Source organism: Schistocerca gregaria, chromosome 3 (assembly GCF_023897955.1).
Source record: "Schistocerca gregaria isolate iqSchGreg1 chromosome 3, iqSchGreg1.2, whole genome shotgun sequence".
NCBI classification, from domain to species: domain Eukaryota; kingdom Metazoa; phylum Arthropoda; class Insecta; order Orthoptera; family Acrididae; genus Schistocerca; species Schistocerca gregaria.
The window spans coordinates 61,121,468-61,145,074 of record NC_064922.1 but is presented as its reverse complement, the minus strand read 5'-3'; the positions used below and the strand labels follow the sequence as shown (position 1 = coordinate 61,145,074).

The 23,607-nt window shown below is 46.5% G+C and overlaps 1 non-coding gene across 1 annotated transcript; it reads right to left on the bottom strand.

Moving 5' to 3' along the window:
* Positions 1-243: 243 nt before the first annotated feature.
* On the bottom strand, positions 244-315 carry Trnai-aau (transfer RNA isoleucine (anticodon AAU)). The gene has a single exon. It is a non-coding gene; the product is annotated as a tRNA-Ile (tRNA).
* Between the last annotated feature and the right edge of the window lie 23,292 nt (positions 316-23,607).

Genomic DNA, 23,607 nt, shown 5'->3' with positions numbered 1-23,607 from the left:
ACGACGACGACGACGAATATCGCGAGAGGCTCTGAGATATGTGAGAAATACGTCTATAAAATGTAATTCAGACTGCCTCGTCCCACCTTATGCTGTACCGCTTTGGCAAATGCTTTATCTGCGCCATTCGCCTTAATCGCATCTGAGAGTGATTCTTAAAAAAACGCCTGTCGCTAATTGTTCGTCATCACAGGTACTGTTTGCTATACGGCCACGACGCGCAACTGATTTCCAAAATTCATCTTTCTCCTGTGAGGATGGAACTTACGACCCCTGGTTTATTAGACCAGTGCTCTACCACTGAGCTAAGGAGGCGCGGCCTAGCGGTACTCTTGGGTACTTCGTCCTTACGGTCGTCTGCATCATCAGACTTTAGCTGACAACACTTCATATTACCGGCTAATATTTGCAGGTATGGCGACAAATTACTGCTTGACTACACATCTGACACGTAACCGATGTGCTCTCCAAACAACAACACTTGCATTTCAGAACATGTCTTTCACACATGTCTACAAAATCACCTTCACCTTCAAATACAGCTTCCTTGCGACTGACAGAGACGTAGGCAAAGTTTAAAGTTGCTATTTCCATTAAATCTCGTTAATCAGAAAAACGGTAATTTACACTTGCAGCGGAACAAAATTCCGTTCCGCCCAGCGTCTGGCTGGAACCCACGACCCTGGGAATAAGAGTCTGACGCTCTACCGACTGAGCTAGCCGGCTACCTCGGTGAATACCTGCCGGGTAGCACGTCACACAGTACTCGTTTGGGTTGGGTGGTCCCGTACAGAATCTCTCCATGATGCCTAACGTTTTCCTAACGTCACACTCGTCACGTACTTCACTTTTATGTCATAATCATTTCTGAGAGGTAAAGAAATTGCATGACAACATGCAGAGCTAGTGGCGTCAAAATTAACGCACATACTTTATGTGACTCAAAAGCCGAACGAGTTACTTTCCGACGTTGTTTTAGATGTGCAAGTGATAGTCAAAACTCGCTGTGTCGGCACTCTGCCGACCATTTCGCTAGTTAACACCGGTCTTGTTGTGTGTGTTTCAAGCTCAAGAGCATCTCCAAGCAAAAAATGGTCAACAGCAACATTCAGACGGTTTCGTACTGCTCAATTGCTACATTAAAACGTTATGTTTCTTTTTCAGAACTGGAAAAACACAAGCGTGACAGCATTCGAACCTGTAATCTTCAGATCAGAAGCCCGACGCCTTATCCATTAGGCCACACGGTCACTGACGACCAACATTTACATGTATACGACTCATCTCGAAACGCTCACACCCCTGAGGATTTGTGTTTTCGTTCTACACAGCCGCTGCCCCTTGCTCTTTCCCACCCATTCGTTACATTCAACCTCTGACGTGACCGACCAAATATAGACTGAGAAACAAGACCACACACTTTGTGCATTCGGAATCGAAGGCAGGGCGTCCCTCGCCACATTTGCTACGATTGCCATTTGCTACTTCTGCAGAAGCGGCGGCGGCGACGACGACGACGACGACGACGACGACGACGACGACGAATATCGCGAGAGGCTCTGAGATATGTGAGAAATACGTCTATAAAATGTAATTCAGACTGCCTCGTCCCACCTTATGCTGTACCGCTTTGGCAAATGCTTTATCTGCGCCATTCGCCTTAATCGCATCTGAGAGTGATTCTTAAAAAAACGCCTGTCGCTAATTGTTCGTCATCACAGGTACTGTTTGCTATACGGCCACGACGCGCAACTGATTTCCAAAATTCATCTTTCTCCTGTGAGGATGGAACTTACGACCCCTGGTTTATTAGACCAGTGCTCTACCACTGAGCTAAAGAGGCGCGGCCTAGCGGTACTCTTGGGTACTTCGTCCTTACGGTCGTCTGCATCATCAGACTTTAGCTGACAACACTTCATATTACCGGCTAATATTTGCAGCTATGGCGACAAATTACTGCTTGACTACACATCTGACACGTAACCGATGTGCTCTCCAAACAACAACACTTGCATTTCAGAACATGTCTTTCACACATGTCTACAAAATCACCTTCACCTTCAAATACAGCTTCCTTGCGACTGACAGAGACGTAGGCAAAGTTTAAAGTTGCTATTTCCATTAAATCTCGTTAATCAGAAAAACGGTAATTTACACTTGCAGCGGAACAAAATTCCGTTCCGCCCAGCGTCTGGCTCGAACCCACGACCCTGGGAATAAGAGTCTGACGCTCTACCGACTGAGCTAGCCGGCTACCTCGGTGAATACCTGCCGGGTAGCACGTCACACAGTACTCGTTTGGGTTGGGTGGTCCCGTACAGAATCTCTCCATGATGCCTAACGTTTTCCTAACGTCACACTCGTCACGTACTTCACTTTTATGTCATAATCATTTCTGAGAGGTAAAGAAATTGCATGACAACATGCAGAGCTAGTGGCGTCAAAATTAACGCACATACTTTATGTGACTCAAAAGCCGAACGAGTTACTTTCCGACGTTGTTTTAGATGTGCAAGTGATAGTCAAAACTCGCTGTGTCGGCACTCTGCCGACCATTTCGCTAGTTAACACCGGTCTTGTTGTGTGTGTTTCAAGCTCAAGAGCATCTCCAAGCAAAAAATGGTCAACAGCAACATTCAGACGGTTTCGTACTGCTCAATTGCTACATTAAAACGTTATGTTTCTTTTTCAGAACTGGAAAAACACAAGCGTGACAGCATTCGAACCTGTAATCTTCAGATCCGAAGTCCGACGCCTTATCCATTAGGCCACACGGTCACTGACGACCAACATTTACATGTATACGACTCATCTCGAAACGCTCACACCCCTGAGGATTTGTGTTTTCGTTCTACACAGCCGCTGCCCCTTGCTCTTTCCCACCCATTCGTTACATTCAACCTCTGACGTGACCGACCAAATATAGACTGAGAAACAAGACCACACACTTTGTGCATTCGGAATCGAAGGCAGGGCGTCCCTCGCCGCATTTGCTACGATTGCCATTTGCTACTTCTGCAGAAGCGGCGGCGGCGGCGACGACGACGACGACGACGACGACGACGACGACGAATATCGCGAGAGGCTCTGAGATATGTGAGAAATACATCTATAAAATGTAATTCAGACTGCCTCGTCCCACCTTATGCTGTACCGCTTTGGCAAATGCTTTATCTGCGCCATTCGCCTTAATCGCATCTGAGAGTGTTTCTTAAAAAAACGCCTGTCGCTAATTGTTCGTCATCACAGGTACTGTTTGCTATACGGCCACGACGCGCAACTGATTTCCAAAATTCATCTTTCTCCTGTGAGGATGGAACTTACGACCCCTGGTTTATTAGACCAGTGCTCTACCACTGAGCTAAAGAGGCGCGGCCTAGCGGTACTCTTGGGTACTTCGTCCTTACGGTCGTCTGCATCATCAGACTTTAGCTGACAACACTTCATATTACCGGCTAATATTTGCAGCTATGGCGACAAATTACTGCTTGACTACACATCTGACACGTAACCGATGTGCTCTCCAAACAACAACACTTGCATTTCAGAACATGTCTTTCACACATGTCTACAAAATCACCTTCACCTTCAAATACAGCTTCCTTGCGACTGACAGAGACGTAGGCAAAGTTTAAAGTTGCTATTTCCATTAAATCTCGTTAATCAGAAAAACGGTAATTTACACTTGCAGCGGAACAAAATTCCGTTCCGCCCAGCGTCTGGCTCGAACCCACGACCCTGGGAATAAGAGTCTGACGCTCTACCGACTGAGCTAGCCGGCTACCTCGGTGAATACCTGCCGGGTAGCACGTCACACAGTACTCGTTTGGGTTGGGTGGTCCCGTACAGAATCTCTCCATGATGCCTAACGTTTTCCTAACGTCACACTCGTCACGTACTTCACTTTTATGTCATAATCATTTCTGAGAGGTAAAGAAATTGCATGACAACATGCAGAGCTAGTGGCGTCAAAATTAACGCACATACTTTATGTGACTCAAAAGCCGAACGAGTTACTTTCCGACGTTGTTTTAGATGTGCAAGTGATAGTCAAAACTCGCTGTGTCGGCACTCTGCCGACCATTTCGCTAGTTAACACCGGTCTTGTTGTGTGTGTTTCAAGCTCAAGAGCATCTCCAAGCAAAAAATGGTCAACAGCAACATTCAGACGGTTTCGTACTGCTCAATTGCTACATTAAAACGTTATGTTTCTTTTTCAGAACTGGAAAAACACAAGCGTGACAGCATTCGAACCTGTAATCTTCAGATCCGAAGTCCGACGCCTTATCCATTAGGCCACACGGTCACTGACGACCAACATTTACATGTATACGACTTATCTCGAAACGCTCACACCCCTGAGGATTTGTGTTTTCGTTCTACACAGCCGCTGCCCCTTGCTCTTTCCCACCCATTCGTTACATTCAACCTCTGACGTGACCGACCAAATATAGACTGAGAAACAAGACCACACACTTTGTGCATTCGGAATCGAAGGCAGGGCGTCCCTCGCCGCATTTGCTACGATTGCCATTTGCTACTTCTGCAGAAGCGGCGGCGGCGGCGACGACGACGACGACGACGACGACGACGAATATCGCGAGAGGCTCTGAGATATGTGAGAAATACATCTATAAAATGTAATTCAGACTGCCTCGTCCCACCTTATGCTGTACCGCTTTGGCAAATGCTTTATCTGCGCCATTCGCCTTAATCGCATCTGAGAGTGATTCTTAAAAAAACGCCTGTCGCTAATTGTTCGTCATCACAGGTACTGTTTGCTATACGGCCACGACGCGCAACTGATTTCCAAAATTCATCTTTCTCCTGTGAGGATGGAACTTACGACCCCTGGTTTATTAGACCAGTGCTCTACCACTGAGCTTAAGAGGCGCGGCCTAGCGGTGCTCTTGGGTACTTCGTCCTTACGGTCGTCTGCATCATCAGACTTTAGCTGACAACACTTCATATTACCGGCTAATATTTGCAGCTATGGCGACAAATTACTGCTTGACTACACATCTGACACGTAACCGATGTGCTCTCCAAACAACAACACTTGCATTTCAGAACATGTCTTTCACACATGTCTACAAAATTACCTTCACCTTCAAATACAGCTTCCTTGCGACTGACAGAGACGTAGGCAAAGTTTAAAGTTGCTATTTCCATTAAATCTCGTTAATCAGAAAAACGGTAATTTACACTTGCAGCGGAACAAAATTCCATTCCGCCCAGCGTCTGGCTCGAACCCACGACCCTGAGATTAAGAGTCTGACGCTCTACCGACTGAGCTAGCCGGCTACCTCGGTGAATACCTGCCGGGTAACACGTCACACAGTACTCGTTTGGGTTGGGTGGTCCCATACAGAATCTCCCCATGATGCCTAATGTTTTCCTAACGTCACACTCGTCACGTACTTCACTTTTATGTCATAATCATTTCTGAGAGGTAAAGAAATTGCATGACAACATGCAGAGCTAGTGGCGTCAAAATTAACGCACATACTTTATGTGACTCAAAAGCCGAACGAGTTACTTTCCGACGTTGTTTTAGATGTGCAAGTGATAGTCAAAACTCGCTGTGTCGGCACTCTGCCGACCATTTCGCTAGTTAACACCGGTCTTGTTGTGTGTGTTTCAAGCTCAAGAGCATCTCCAAGCAAAAAATGGTCAACAGCAACATTCAGACGGTTTCGTACTGCTCAATTGCTACATTAAAACGTTATGTTTCTTTTTCAGAACTGGAAAAACACAAGCGTGACAGCATTCGAACCTGTAATCTTCAGATCAGAAGCCCGACGCCTTATCCATTAGGCCACACGGTCACTGACGACCAACATTTACATGTATACGACTCATCTCGAAACGCTCACACCCCTGAGGATTTGTGTTTTCGTTCTACACAGCCGCTGCCCCTTGCTCTTTCCCACCCATTCGTTACATTCAACCTCTGACGTGACCGACCAAATATAGACTGAGAAACAAGACCACACACTTTGTGCATTCGGAATCGAAGGCAGGGCGTCCCTCGCCACATTTGCTACGATTGCCATTTGCTACTTCTGCAGAAGCGGCGGCGGCGACGACGACGACGACGACGACGAATATCGCGAGAGGCTCTGAGATATGTGAGAAATACGTCTATAAAATGTAATTCAGACTGCCTCGTCCCACCTTATGCTGTACCGCTTTGGCAAATGCTTTATCTGCGCCATTCGCCTTAATCGCATCTGAGAGTGATTCTTAAAAAAACGCCTGTCGCTAATTGTTCGTCATCACAGGTACTGTTTGCTATACGGCCACGACGCGCAACTGATTTCCAAAATTCATCTCTCTCCTGTGAGGATGGAACTTACGACCCCTGGTTTATTAGACCAGTGCTCTACCACTGAGCTAAAGAGGCGCGGCCTAGCGATACTCTTGGGTACTTCGTCCTTACGGTCGTCTGCATCATCAGACTTTAGCTGACAACACTTCATATTACCGGCTAATATTTGCAGCTATGGCGACAAATTACTGCTTGACTACACATCTGACACGTAACCGATGTGCTCTCCAAACAACAACACTTGCATTTCAGAACATGTCTTTCACACATGTCTACAAAATCACCTTCACCTTCAAATACAGCTTCCTTGCGACTGACAAAAACGTAGGCAAAGTTTAAAGTTGCTATTTCCATTAAATCTCGTTAATCAGAAAAACGGTAATTTACACTTGCAGCGGAACAAAATTCCGTTCCGCCCAGCGTCTGGCTCGAACCCACGACCCTGGGATTAAGAGTCTGACGCTCTACCGACTGAGCTAGCCGGCTACCTCGGTGAATACCTGCCGGGTAGCACGTCACACAGTACTCGTTTGGGTTGGGTGGTCCCGTACAGAATCTCTCCATGATGCCTAACGTTTTCCTAACGTCACACTCGTCACGTACTTCACTTTTATGTCATAATCATTTCTGAGAGGTAAAGAAATTGCATGACAACATGCAGAGCTAGTGGCGTCAAAATTAACGCACATACTTTATGTGACTCAAAAGCCGAACGAGTTACTTTCCGACGTTGTTTTAGATGTGCAAGTGATAGTCAAAACTCGCTGTGTCGGCACTCTGCCGACCATTTCGCTAGTTAACACCGGTCTTGTTGTGTGTGTTTCAAGCTCAAGAGCATCTCCAAGCAAAAAATGGTCAACAGCAACATTCAGACGGTTTCGTACTGCTCAATTGCTACATTAAAACGTTATGTTTCTTTTTCAGAACTGGAAAAACACAAGCGTGACAGCATTCGAACCTGTAATCTTCAGATCAGAAGCCCGACGCCTTATCCATTAGGCCACACGGTCACTGACGACCAACATTTACATGTATACGACTCATCTCGAAACGCTCACACCCCTGAGGATTTGTGTTTTCGTTCTACACAGCCGCTGCCCCTTGCTCTTTCCCACCCATTCGTTACATTCAACCTCTGACGTGACCGACCAAATATAGACTGAGAAACAAGACCACACACTTTGTGCATTCGGAATCGAAGGCAGGGCGTCCCTCGCCACATTTGCTACGATTGCCATTTGCTACTTCTGCAGAAGCGGCGGCGGCGACGACGACGACGACGACGACGAATATCGCGAGAGGCTCTGACATATGTGAGAAATACGTCTATAAAATGTAATTCAGACTGCCTCGTCCCACCTTATGCTGTACCGCTTTGGCAAATGCTTTATCTGCGCCATTCGCCTTAATCGCATCTGAGAGTGATTCTTAAAAAAACGCCTGTCGCTAATTGTTCGTCATCACAGGTACTGTTTGCTATACGGCCACGACGCGCAACTGATTTCCAAAATTCATCTTTCTCCTGTGAGGATGGAACTTACGACCCCTGGTTTATTAGACCAGTGCTCTACCACTGAGCTAAAGAGGCGCGGCCTAGCGGTACTCTTGGGTACTTCGTCCTTACGGTCGTCTGCATCATCAGACTTTAGCTGACAACACTTCATATTACCGGCTAATATTTGCAGGTATGGCGACAAATTACTGCTTGACTACACATCTGACACGTAACCGATGTGCTCTCCAAACAACAACACTTGCATTTCAGAACATGTCTTTCACACATGTCTACAAAATCACCTTCACCTTCAAATACAGCTTCCTTGCGACTGACAGAGACGTAGGCAAAGTTTAAAGTTGCTATTTCCATTAAATCCCGTTAATCAGAAAAACGGTAATTTACACTTGCAGCGGAACAAAATTCCGTTCCGCCCAGCGTCTGGCTCGAACCCACGACCCTGGGAATAAGAGTCTGACGCTCTACCGACTGAGCTAGCCGGCTACCTCGGTGAATACCTGCCGGGTAGCACGTCACACAGTACTCGTTTGGGTTGGGTGGTCCCGTACAGAATCTCTCCATGATGCCTAACGTTTTCCTAACGTCACACTCGTCACGTACTTCACTTTTATGTCATAATCATTTCTGAGAGGTAAAGAAATTGCATGACAACATGCAGAGCTAGTGGCGTCAAAATTAACGCACATACTTTATGTGACTCAAAAGCCGAACGAGTTACTTTCCGACGTTGTTTTAGATGTGCAAGTGATAGTCAAAACTCGCTGTGTCGGCACTCTGCCGACCATTTCGCTAGTTAACACCGGTCTTGTTGTGTGTGTTTCAAGCTCAAGAGCATCTCCAAGCAAAAAATGGTCAACAGCAACATTCAGACGGTTTCGTACTGCTCAATTGCTACATTAAAACGTTATGTTTCTTTTTCAGAACTGGAAAAACACAAGCGTGACAGCATTCGAACCTGTAATCTTCAGATCCGAAGCCCGACGCCTTATCCATTAGGCCACACGGTCACTGACGACCAACATTTACATGTATACGACTCATCTCGAAACGCTCACACCCCTGAGGATTTGTGTTTTCGTTCTACACAGCCGCTGCCCCTTGCTCTTTCCCACCCATTCGTTACATTCAACCTCTGACGTGACCGACCAAATATAGACTGAGAAACAAGACCACACACTTTGTGCATTCGGAATCGAAGGCAGGGCGTCCCTCGCCACATTTGCTACGATTGCCATTTGCTACTTCTGCAGAAGCGGCGGCGGCGGCGACGACGACGACGACGACGACGACGACGACGACGACGAATATCGCGAGAGGCTCTGACATATGTGAGAAATACGTCTATAAAATGTAATTCAGACTGCCTCGTCCCACCTTATGCTGTACCGCTTTGGCAAATGCTTTATCTGCGCCATTCGCCTTAATCGCATCAGAGAGTGATTCTTAAAAAAACGCCTGTCGCTAATTGTTCGTCATCACAGGTACTGTTTGCTATACGGCCACGACGCGCAACTGATTTCCAAAATTCATCTTTCTCCTGTGAGGATGGAACTTACGACCCCTGGTTTATTAGACCAGTGCTCTACCACTGAGCTAAAGAGGCGCGGCCTAGCGGTACTCTTGGGTACTTCGTCCTTACGGTCGTCTGCATCATCAGACTTTAGCTGACAACACTTCATATTACCGGCTAATATTTGCAGGTATGGCGACAAATTACTGCTTGACTACACATCTGACACGTAACCGATGTGCTCTCCAAACAACAACACTTGCATTTCAGAACATGTCTTTCACACATGTCTACAAAATCACCTTCACCTTCAAATACAGCTTCCTTGCGACTGACAGAGACGTAGGCAAAGTTTAAAGTTGCTATTTCCATTAAATCTCGTTAATCAGAAAAACGGTAATTTACACTTGCAGCGGAACAAAATTGCGTTCCGCCCAGCGTCTGGCTGGAACCCACGACCCTGGGAATAAGAGTCTGACGCTCTACCGACTGAGCTAGCCGGCTACCTCGGTGAATACCTGCCGGGTAGCACGTCACACAGTACTCGTTTGGGTTGGGTGGTCCCGTACAGAATCTCTCCATGATGCCTAACGTTTTCCTAACGTCACACTCGTCACGTACTTCACTTTTATGTCATAATCATTTCTGAGAGGTAAAGAAATTGCATGACAACATGCAGAGCTAGTGGCGTCAAAATTAACGCACATACTTTATGTGACTCAAAAGCCGAACGAGTTACTTTCCGACGTTGTTTTAGATGTGCAAGTGATAGTCAAAACTCGCTGTGTCGGCACTCTGCCGACCATTTCGCTAGTTAACACCGGTCTTGTTGTGTGTGTTTCAAGCTCAAGAGCATCTCCAAGCAAAAAATGGTCAACAGCAACATTCAGACGGTTTCGTACTGCTCAATTGCTACATTAAAACGTTATGTTTCTTTTTCAGAACTGGAAAAACACAAGCGTGACAGCATTCGAACCTGTAATCTTCAGATCCGAAGTCCGACGCCTTATCCATTAGGCCACACGGTCACTGACGACCAACATTTACATGTATACGACTCATCTCGAAACGCTCACACCCCTGAGGATTTGTGTTTTCGTTCTACACAGCCGCTGCCCCTTGCTCTTTCCCACCCATTCGTTACATTCAACCTCTGACGTGACCGACCAAATATAGACTGAGAAACAAGACCACACACTTTGTGCATTCGGAATCGAAGGCAGGGCGTCCCTCGCCGCATTTGCTACGATTGCCATTTGCTACTTCTGCAGAAGCGGCGGCGGCGGCGACGACGACGACGACGACGACGACGACGACGACGACGACGAATATCGCGAGAGGCTCTGAGATATGTGAGAAATACATCTATAAAATGTAATTCAGACTGCCTCGTCCCACCTTATGCTGTACCGCTTTGGCAAATGCTTTATCTGCGCCATTCGCCTTAATCGCATCTGAGAGTGATTCTTAAAAAAACGCCTGTCGCTAATTGTTCGTCATCACAGGTACTGTTTGCTATACGGCCACGACGCGCAACTGATTTCCAAAATTCATCTTTCTCCTGTGAGGATGGAACTTACGACCCCTGGTTTATTAGACCAGTGCTCTACCACTGAGCTAAAGAGGCGCGGCCTAGCGGTACTCTTGGGTACTTCGTCCTTACGGTCGTCTGCATCATCAGACTTTAGCTGACAACACTTCATATTACCGGCTAATATTTGCAGGTATGGCGACAAATTACTGCTTGACTACACATCTGACACGTAACCGATGTGCTCTCCAAACAACAACACTTGCATTTCAGAACATGTCTTTCACACATGTCTACAAAATCACCTTCACCTTCAAATACAGCTTCCTTGCGACTGACAGAGACGTAGGCAAAGTTTAAAGTTGCTATTTCCATTAAATCTCGTTAATCAGAAAAACGGTAATTTACACTTGCAGCGGAACAAAATTCCGTTCCGCCCAGCGTCTGGCTCGAACCCACGACCCTGGGAATAAGAGTCTGACGCTCTACCGACTGAGCTAGCCGGCTACCTCGGTGAATACCTGCCGGGTAGCACGTCACACAGTACTCGTTTGGGTTGGGTGGTCCCATACAGAATCTCTCCATGATGCCTAATGTTTTCCTAACGTCACACTCGTCACGTACTTCACTTTTATGTCATAATCATTTCTGAGAGGTAAAGAAATTGCATGACAACATGCAGAGCTAGTGGCGTCAAAATTAACGCACATACTTTATGTGACTCAAAAGCCGAACGAGTTACTTTCCGACGTTGTTTTAGATGTGCAAGTGATAGTCTAAACTCGCTGTGTCGGCACTCTGCCGACCATTTCGCTAGTTAACACCGGTCTTGTTGTGTGTGTTTCAAGCTCAAGAGCATCTCCAAGCAAAAAATGGTCAACAGCAACATTCAGACGGTTTCGTACTGCTCAATTGCTACATTAAAACGTTATGTTTCTTTTTCAGAACTGGAAAAACACAAGCGTGACAGCAATCGAACCTGTAATCTTCAGATCAGAAGCCCGACGCCTTATCCATTAGGCCACACGGTCACTGACGACCAACATTTACATGTATACGACTCATCTCGAAACGCTCACACCCCTGAGGATTTGTGTTTTCGTTCTACACAGCCGCTGCCCCTTGCTCTTTCCCACCCATTCGTTACATTCAACCTCTGACGTGACCGACCAAATATAGACTGAGAAACAAGACCACACACTTTGTGCATTCGGAATCGAAGGCAGGGCGTCCCTCGCCACATTTGCTACGATTGCCATTTGCTACTTCTGCAGAAGCGGCGGCGGCGACGACGACGACGACGACGACGACGAATATCGCGAGAGGCTCTGAGATATGTGAGAAATACGTCTATAAAATGTAATTCAGACTGCCTCGTCCCACCTTATGCTGTACCGCTTTGGCAAATGCTTTATCTGCGCCATTCGCCTTAATCGCATCTGAGAGTGATTCTTAAAAAAACGCCTGTCGCTAATTGTTCGTCATCACAGGTACTGTTTGCTATACGGCCACGACGCGCAACTGATTTCCAAAATTCATCTCTCTCCTGTGAGGATGGAACTTACGACCCCTGGTTTATTAGACCAGTGCTCTACCACTGAGCTAAAGAGGCGCGGCCTAGCGATACTCTTGGGTACTTCGTCCTTACGGTCGTCTGCATCATCAGACTTTAGCTGACAACACTTCATATTACCGGCTAATATTTGCAGCTATGGCGACAAATTACTGCTTGACTACACATCTGACACGTAACCGATGTGCTCTCCAAACAACAACACTTGCATTTCAGAACATGTCTTTCACACATGTCTACAAAATCACCTTCACCTTCAAATACAGCTTCCTTGCGACTGACAAAAACGTAGGCAAAGTTTAAAGTTGCTATTTCCATTAAATCTCGTTAATCAGAAAAACGGTAATTTACACTTGCAGCGGAACAAAATTCCGTTCCGCCCAGCGTCTGGCTCGAACCCACGACCCTGGGATTAAGAGTCTGACGCTCTACCGACCGAGCTAGCCGGCTACCTCGGTGAATACCTGCCGGGTAGCACGTCACACAGTACTCGTTTGGGTTGGGTGGTCCCGTACAGAATCTCTCCATGATGCCTAACGTTTTCCTAACGTCACACTCGTCACGTACTTCACTTTTATGTCATAATCATTTCTGAGAGGTAAAGAAATTGCATGACAACATGCAGAGCTAGTGGCGTCAAAATTAACGCACATACTTTATGTGACTCAAAAGCCGAACGAGTTACTTTCCGACGTTGTTTTAGATGTGCAAGTGATAGTCAAAACTCGCTGTGTCGGCACTCTGCCGACCATTTCGCTAGTTAACACCGGTCTTGTTGTGTGTGTTTCAAGCTCAAGAGCATCTCCAAGCAAAAAATGGTCAACAGCAACATTCAGACGGTTTCGTACTGCTCAATTGCTACATTAAAACGTTATGTTTCTTTTTCAGAACTGGAAAAACACAAGCGTGACAGCATTCGAACCTGTAATCTTCAGATCCGAAGCCCGACGCCTTATCCATTAGGCCACACGGTCACTGACGACCAACATTTACATGTATACGACTCATCTCGAAACGCTCACACCCCTGAGGATTTGTGTTTTCGTTCTACACAGCCGCTGCCCCTTGCTCTTTCCCACCCATTCGTTACATTCAACCTCTGACGTGACCGACCAAATATAGACTGAGAAACAAGACCACACACTTTGTGCATTCGGAATCGAAGGCAGGGCGTCCCTCGCCACATTTGCTACGATTGCCATTTGCTACTTCTGCAGAAGCGGCGGCGGCGACGACGACGACGACGACGACGAATATCGCGAGAGGCTCTGAGATATGTGAGAAATACGTCTATAAAATGTAATTCAGACTGCCTCGTCCCACCTTATGCTGTACCGCTTTGGCAAATGCTTTATCTGCGCCATTCGCCTTAATCGCATCTGAGAGTGATTCTTAAAAAAACGCCTGTCGCTAATTGTTCGTCATCACAGGTACTGTTTGCTATACGGCCACGACGCGCAACTGATTTCCAAAATTCATCTTTCTCCTGTGAGGATGGAACTTACGACCCCTGGTTTATTAGACCAGTGCTCTACCACTGAGCTAAAGAGGCGCGGCCTAGCGGTACTCTTGGGTACTTCGTCCTTACGGTCGTCTGCATCATCAGACTTTAGCTGACAACACTTCATATTACCGGCTAATATTTGCAGGTATGGCGACAAATTACTGCTTGACTACACATCTGACACGTAACCGATGTGCTCTCCAAACAACAACACTTGCATTTCAGAACATGTCTTTCACACATGTCTACAAAATCACCTTCACCTTCAAATACAGCTTCCTTGCGACTGACAGAGACGTAGGCAAAGTTTAAAGTTGCTATTTCCATTAAATCTCGTTAATCAGAAAAACGGTAATTTACACTTGCAGCGGAACAAAATTCCGTTCCGCCCAGCGTCTGGCTCGAACCCACGACCCTGGGAATAAGAGTCTGACGCTCTACCGACTGAGCTAGCCGGCTACCTCGGTGAATACCTGCCGGGTAGCACGTCACACAGTACTCGTTTGGGTTGGGTGGTCCCGTACAGAATCTCTCCATGATGCCTAACGTTTTCCTAACGTCACACTCGTCACGTACTTCACTTTTATGTCATAATCATTTCTGAGAGGTAAAGAAATTGCATGACAACATGCAGAGCTAGTGGCGTCAAAATTAACGCACATACTTTATGTGACTCAAAAGCCGAACGAGTTACTTTCCGACGTTGTTTTAGATGTGCAAGTGATAGTCAAAACTCGCTGTGTCGGCACTCTGCCGACCATTTCGCTAGTTAACACCGGTCTTGTTGTGTGTGTTTCAAGCTCAAGAGCATCTCCAAGCAAAAAATGGTCAACAGCAACATTCAGACGGTTTCGTACTGCTCAATTGCTACATTAAAACGTTATGTTTCTTTTTCAGAACTGGAAAAACACAAGCGTGACAGCATTCGAACCTGTAATCTTCAGATCAGAAGCCCGACGCCTTATCCATTACGCCACACGGTCACTGACGACCAACATTTACATGTATACGACTCATCTCGAAACGCTCACACCCCTGAGGATTTGTGTTTTCGTTCTACACAGCCGCTGCCCCTTGCTCTTTCCCACCCATTCGTTACATTCAACCTCTGACGTGACCGACCAAATATAGACTGAGAAACAAGACCACACACTTTGTGCATTCGGAATCGAAGGCAGGGCGTCCCTCGCCACATTTGCTACGATTGCCATTTGCTACTTCTGCAGAAGCGGCGGCGGCGACGACGACGACGACGACGACGAATATCGCGAGAGGCTCTGAGATATGTGAGAAATACGTCTATAAAATGTAATTCAGACTGCCTCGTCCCACCTTATGCTGTACCGCTTTGGCAAATGCTTTATCTGCGCCATTCGCCTTAATCGCATCTGAGAGTGATTCTTAAAAAAACGCCTGTCGCTAATTGTTCGTCATCACAGGTACTGTTTGCTATACGGCCACGACGCGCAACTGATTTCCAAAATTCATCTTTCTCCTGTGAGGATGGAACTTACGACCCCTGGTTTATTAGACCAGTGCTCTACCACTGAGCTAAAGAGGCGCGGCCTAGCGGTACTCTTGGGTACTTCGTCCTTACGGTCGTCTGCATCATCAGACTTTAGCTGACAACACTTCATATTACCGGCTAATATTTGCAGGTATGGCGACAAATTACTGCTTGACTACACATCTGACACGTAACCGATGTGCTCTCCAAACAACAACACTTGCATTTCAGAACATGTCTTTCACACATGTCTACAAAATCACCTTCACCTTCAAATACAGCTTCCTTGCGACTGACAGAGACGTAGGCAAAGTTTAAAGTTGCTATTTCCATTAAATCTCGTTAATCAGAAAAACGGTAATTTACACTTGCAGCGGAACAAAATTCCGTTCCGCCCAGCGTCTGGCTCGAACCCACGACCCTGGGAATAAGAGTCTGACGCTCTACCGACTGAGCTAGCCGGCTACCTCGGTGAATACCTGCCGGGTAGCACGTCACACAGTACTCGTTTGGGTTGGGTGGTCCCGTACAGAATCTCTCCATGATGCCTAACGTTTTCCTAACGTCACACTCGTCACGTACTTCACTTTTATGTCATAATCATTTCTGAGAGGTAAAGAAATTGCATGACAACATGCAGAGCTAGTGGCGTCAAAATTAACGCACATACTTTATGTGACTCAAAAGCCGAACGAGTTACTTTCCGACGTTGTTTTAGATGTGCAAGTGATAGTCAAAACTCGCTGTGTCGGCACTCTGCCGACCATTTCGCTAGTTAACACCGGTCTTGTTGTGTGTGTTTCAAGCTCAAGTGCATCTCCAAGCAAAAAATGGTCAACAGCAACATTCAGACGGTTTCGTACTGCTCAATTGCTACATTAAAACGTTATGTTTCTTTTTCAGAACTGGAAAAACACAAGCGTGACAGCATTCGAACCTGTAATCTTCAGATCAGAAGCCCGACGCCTTATCCATTACGCCACACGGTCACTGACGACCAACATTTACATGTATACGACTCATCTCGAAACGCTCACACCCCTGAGGATTTGTGTTTTCGTTCTACACAGCCGCTGCCCCTTGCTCTTTCCCACCCATTCGTTACATTCAACCTCTGACGTGACCGACCAAATATAGACTGAGAAACAAGACCACACACTTTGTGCATTCGGAATCGAAGGCAGGGCGTCCCTCGCCACATTTGCTACGATTGCCATTTGCTACTTCTGCAGAAGCGGCGGCGGCGACGACGACGACGACGACGACGAATATCGCGAGAGGCTCTGAGATATGTGAGAAATACGTCTATAAAATGTAATTCAGACTGCCTCGTCCCACCTTATGCTGTACCGCTTTGGCAAATGCTTTATCTGCGCCATTCGCCTTAATCGCATCTGAGAGTGATTCTTAAAAAAACGCCTGTCGCTAATTGTTCGTCATCACAGGTACTGTTTGCTATACGGCCACGACGCGCAACTGATTTCCAAAATTCATCTCTCTCCTGTGAGGATGGAACTTACGACCCCTGGTTTGTTAGACCAGTGCTCTACCACTGAGCTAAAGAGGCGCGGCCTAGCGATACTCTTGGGTACTTCGTCCTTACGGTCGTCTGCATCATCAGACTTTAGCTGACAACACTTCATATTACCGGCTAATATTTGCAGCTATGGCGACAAATTACTGCTTGACTACACATCTGACACGTAACCGATGTGCTCTCCAAACAACAACACTTGCATTTCAGAACATGTCTTTCACACATGTCTACAAAATCACCTTCACCTTCAAATACAGCTTCCTTGCGACTGACAAAAACGTAGGCAAAGTTTAAAGTTGCTATTTCCATTAAATCTCGTTAATCAGAAAAACGGTAATTTACACTTGCAGCGGAACAAAATTCCGTTCCGCCCAGCGTCTGGCTCGAACCCACGACACTGGGATTAAGAGTCTGACGCTCTACCGACTGAGCTAGCCGGCTACCTCGGTGAATACCTGCCGGGTAGCACGTCACACAGTACTCGTTTGGGTTGGGTGGTCCCGTACAGAATCTCTCCATGATGCCTAACGTTTTCCTAACGTCACACTCGTCACGTACTTCACTTTTATGTCATAATCATTTCTGAGAGGTAAAGAAATTGCATGACAACATGCAGAGCTAGTGGCGTCAAAATTAACGCACATACTTTATGTGACTCAAAAGCCGAACGAGTTACTTTCCGACGTTGTTTTAGATGTGCAAGTGATAGTCAAAACTCGCTGTGTCGGCACTCTGCCGACCATTTCGCTAGTTAACACCGGTCTTGTTGTGTGTGTTTCAAGCTCAAGAGCATCTCCAAGCAAAAAATGGTCAACAGCAACATTCAGACGGTTTCGTACTGCTCAATTGCTACATTAAAAAGTTATGTTTCTTTTTCAGAACTGGAAAAACACAAGCGTGACAGCATTCGAACCTGTAATCTTCAGATCCGAAGCCCGACGCCTTATCCATTAGGCCACACGGTCACTGACGACCAACATTTACATGTATACGACTCATCTCGAAACGCTCACACCCCTGAGGATTTGTGTTTTCGTTCTACACAGCCGCTGCCCCTTGCTCTTTCCCACCCATTCGTTACATTCAACCTCTGACGTGACCGACCAAATATAGACTGAGAAACAAGACCACACACTTTGTGCATTCGGAATCGAAGGCAGGGCGTCCCTCGCCACATTTGCTACGATTGCCATTTGCTACTTCTGCAGAAGCGGCGGCGGCGACGACGACGACGACGACGACGAATATCGCGAGAGGCTCTGAGATATGTGAGAAATACGTCTATAAAATGTAATTCAGACTGCCTCGTCCCACCTTATGCTGTACCGCTTTGGCAAATGCTTTATCTGCGCCATTCGCCTTAATCGCATCTGAGAGTGATTCTTAAAAAAACGCCTGTCGCTAATTGTTCGTCATCACAGGTACTGTTTGCTATACGGCCACGACGCGCAACTGATTTCCAAAATTCATCTTTCTCCTGTGAGGATGGAACTTACGACCCCTGGTTTATTAGACCAGTGCTCTACCACTGAGCTAAAGAGGCGCGGCCTAGCGGTACTCTTGGGTACTTCGTCCTTACGGTCGTCTGCATCATCAGACTTTAGCTGACAACACTTCATATTACCGGCTAATATTTGCAGGTATGGCGACAAATTACTGCTTGACTACACATCTGACACGTAACCGATGTGCTCTCCAAACAACAACACTTGCATTTCAGAACATGTCTTTCACACATGTCTACAAAATCACCTTCACCTTCAAATACAGCTTCCTTGCGACTGACAGAGACGTAGGCAAAGTTTAAAGTTGCTATTTCCATTAAATCTCGTTAATCAGAAAAACGGTAATTTACACTTGCAGCGGAACAAAATTCCGTTCCGCCCAGCGTCTGGCTCGAACCCACGACCCTGGGAATAAGAGTCTGACGCTCTACCGACTGAGCTAGCCGGCTACCTCGGTGAATACCTGCCGGGTAGCACGTCACACAGTACTCGTTTGGGTTGGGTGGTCCCGTACAGAATCTCTCCATGATGCCTAACGTTTTCCTAACGTCACACTCGTCACGTACTTCACTTTTATGTCATAATCATTTCTGAGAGGTAAAGAAATTGCATGACAACATGCAGAGCTAGTGGCGTCAAAATTAACGCACATACTTTATGTGACTCAAAAGCCGAACGAGTTACTTTCCGACGTTGTTTTAGATGTGCAAGTGATAGTCAAAACTCGCTGTGTCGGCACTCTGCCGACCATTTCGCTAGTTAACACCGGTCTTGTTGTGTGTGTTTCAAGCTCAAGAGCATCTCCAAGCAAAAAATGGTCAACAGCAACATTCAGACGGTTTCGTACTGCTCAATTGCTACATTAAAACGTTATGTTTCTTTTTCAGAACTGGAAAAACACAAGCGTGACAGCATTCGAACCTGTAATCTTCAGATCCGAAGCCCGACGCCTTATCCATTAGGCCACACGGTCACTGACGACCAACATTTACATGTATACGACTCATCTCGAAACGCTCACACCCCTGAGGATTTGTGTTTTCGTTCTACACAGCCGCTGCCCCTTGCTCTTTCCCACCCATTCGTTACATTCAACCTCTGACGTGACCGACCAAATATAGACTGAGAAACAAGACCACACACTTTGTGCATTCGGAATCGAAGGCAGGGCGTCCCTCGCCACATTTGCTACGATTGCCATTTGCTACTTCTGCAGAAGCGGCGGCGGCGACGACGACGACGACGACGACGACGACGACGAATATCGCGAGAGGCTCTGACATATGTGAGAAATACGTCTATAAAATGTAATTCAGACTGCCTCGTCCCACCTTATGCTGTACCGCTTTGGCAAATGCTTTATCTGCGCCATTCGCCTTAATCGCATCTGAGAGTGATTCTTAAAAAAACGCCTGTCGCTAATTGTTCGTCATCACAGGTACTGTTTGCTATACGGCCACGACGCGCAACTGATTTCCAAAATTCATCTTTCTCCTGTGAGGATGGAACTTACGACCCCTGGTTTATTAGACCAGTGCTCTACCACTGAGCTAAAGAGGCGCGGCCTAGCGGTACTCTTGGGTACTTCGTCCTTACGGTCGTCTGCATCATCAGACTTTAGCTGACAACACTTCATATTACCGGCTAATATTTGCAGATATGGCGACAAATTACTGCTTGACTACACATCTGACACGTAACCGATGTGCTCTCCAAACAACAACACTTGCATTTCAGAACATGTCTTTCACACATGTCTACAAAATCACCTTCACCTTCAAATACAGCTTCCTTGCGACTGACAGAGACGTAGGCAAAGTTTAAAGTTGCTATTTCCATTAAATCTCGTTAATCAGAAAAACGGTAATTTACACTTGCAGCGGAACAAAATTCCGTTCCGCCCAGCGTCTGGCTCGAACCCACGACCCTGGGAATAAGAGTCTGACGCTCTACCGACTGAGCTAGCCGGCTACCTCGGTGAATACCTGCCGGGTAGCACGTCACACAGTACTCGTTTGGGTTGGGTGGTCCCGTACAGAATCTCTCCATGATGCCTAACGTTTTCCTAACGTCACACTCGTCACGTACTTCACTTTTATGTCATAATCATTTCTGAGAGGTAAAGAAATTGCATGACAACATGCAGAGCTAGTGGCGTCAAAATTAACGCACATACTTTATGTGACTCAAAAGCCGAACGAGTTACTTTCCGACGTTGTTTTAGATGTGCAAGTGATAGTCAAAACTCGCTGTGTCGGCACTCTGCCGACCATTTCGCTAGTTAACACCGGTCTTGTTGTGTGTGTTTCAAGCTCAAGAGCATCTCCAAGCAAAAAATGGTCAACAGCAACATTCAGACGGTTTCGTACTGCTCAATTGCTACATTAAAACGTTATGTTTCTTTTTCAGAACTGGAAAAACACAAGCGTGACAGCATTCGAACCTGTAATCTTCAGATCCGAAGTCCGACGCCTTATCCATTAGGCCACACGGTCACTGACGACCAACATTTACATGTATACGACTCATCTCGAAACGCTCACACCCCTGAGGATTTGTGTTTTCGTTCTACACAGCCGCTGCCCCTTGCTCTTTCCCACCCATTCGTTACATTCAACCTCTGACGTGACCGACCAAATATAGACTGAGAAACAAGACCACACACTTTGTGCATTCGGAATCGAAGGCAGGGCGTCCCTCGCCGCATTTGCTACGATTGCCATTTGCTACTTCTGCAGAAGCGGCGGCGGAGGCGACGACGACGACGACGACGACGACGAATATCGCGAGAGGCTCTGAGATATGTGAGAAATACATCTATAAAATGTAATTCAGACTGCCTCGTCCCACCTTATGCTGTACCGCTTTGGCAAATGCTTTATCTGCGCCATTCGCCTTAATCGCATCTGAGAGTGATTCTTAAAAAAACGCCTGTCGCTAATTGTTCGTCATCACAGGTACTGTTTGCTATACGGCCACGACGCGCAACTGATTTCCAAAATTCATCTTTCTCCTGTGAGGATGGAACTTACGACCCCTGGTTTATTAGACCGGTGCTCTACCACTGAGCTAAAGAGGCGCGGCCTAGCGGTGCTCTTGGGTACTTCGTCCTTACGGTCGTCTGCATCATCAGACTTTAGCTGACAACACTTCATATTACCGGCTAATATTTGCAGCTATGGCGACAAATTACTGCTTGACTACACATCTGACACGTAACCGATGTGCTCTCCAAACAACAACACTTGCATTTCAGAACATGTCTTTCACACATGTCTACAAAATCACCTTCACCTTCAAATACAGCTTCCTTGCGACTGACAGAGACGTAGGCAAAGTTTAAAGTTGCTATTTCCATTAAATCTCGTTAATCAGAAAAACGGTAATTTACACTTGCAGCGGAACAAAATTCCATTCCGCCCAGCGTCTGGCTCGAACCCACGACCCTGAGATTAAGATTCTGACGCTCTACCGACTGAGCTAGCCGGCTACCTCGGTGAATACCTGCCGGGTAGCACGTCACACAGTACTCGTTTGGATTGGGTGGTCCCATACAGAATCTCCCCATGATGCCTAATGTTTTCCTAACGTCACACTCGTCACGTACTTCACTTTTATGTCATAATCATTTCTGAGAGGTAAAGAAATTGCATGACAACATGCAGAGCTAGTGGCGTCAAAATTAACGCACATACTTTATGTGACTCAAAAGCCGAACGAGTTACTTTCCGACGTTGTTTTAGATGTGCAAGTGATAGTCAAAACTCGCTGTGTCGGCACTCTGCCGACCATTTCGCTAGTTAACACCGGTCTTGTTGTGTGTGTTTCAAGCTCAAGAGCATCTCGAAGCAAAAAATGGTCAACAGCAACATTCAGACGGTTTCGTACTGCTCAATTGCTACATTAAAACGTTATGTTTCTTTTTCAGAACTGGAAAAACACAAGCGTGACAGCATTCGAACCTGTAATCTTCAGATCAGAAGCCCGACGCCTTATCCATTAGGCCACACGGTCACTGACGACCAACATTTACATGTATACGACTCATCTCGAAACGCTCACACCCCTGAGGATTTGTGTTTTCGTTCTACACAGCCACTGCCCCTTGCTCTTTCCCACCCATTCGTTACATTCAACCTCTGACGTGACCGACCAAATATAGACTGAGAAACAAGACCACACACTTTGTGCATTCGGAATCGAAGGCAGGGCGTCCCTCGCCACATTTGCTACGATTGCCATTTGCTACTTCTGCAGAAGCGGCGGCGGCGACGACGACGACGACGACGACGTATATCGCGAGAGGCTCTGAGATATGTGAGAAATACGTCTATAAAATGTAATTCAGACTGCCTCGTCCCACCTTATGCTGTACCGCTTTGGCAAATGCTTTATCTGCGCCATTCGCCTTAATCGCATCTGAGAGTGATTCTTAAAAAAACGCCTGTCGCTAATTGTTCGTCATCACAGGTACTGTTTGCTATACGGCCACGACGCGCAACTGATTTCCAAAATTCATCTCTCTCCTGTGAGGATGGAACTTACGACCCCTGGTTTATTAGACCAGTGCTCTACCACTGAGCTAAAGAGGCGCGGCCTAGCGATACTCTTGGGTACTTCGTCCTTACGGTCGTCTGCATCATCAGACTTTAGCTGACAACACTTCATATTACCGGCTAATATTTGCAGCTATGGCGACAAATTACTGCTTGACTACACATCTGACACGTAACCGATGTGCTCTCCAAACAACAACACTTGCATTTCAGAACATGTCTTTCACACATGTCTACAAAATCACCTTCACCTTCAAATACAGCTTCCTTGCGACTGACAAAAACGTAGGCAAAGTTTAAAGTTGCTATTTCCATTAAATCTCGTTAATCAGAAAAACGGTAATTTACACTTGCAGCGGAACAAAATTCCGTTCCGCCCAGCGTCTGGCTCGAACCCACGACCCTGGGATTAAGAGTCTGACGCTCTACCGACTGAGCTAGCCGGCTACCTCGGTGAATACCTGCCGGGTAGCACGTCACACAGTACTCGTTTGGGTTGGGTGGTCCCGTACAGAATCTCTCCATGATGCCTAACGT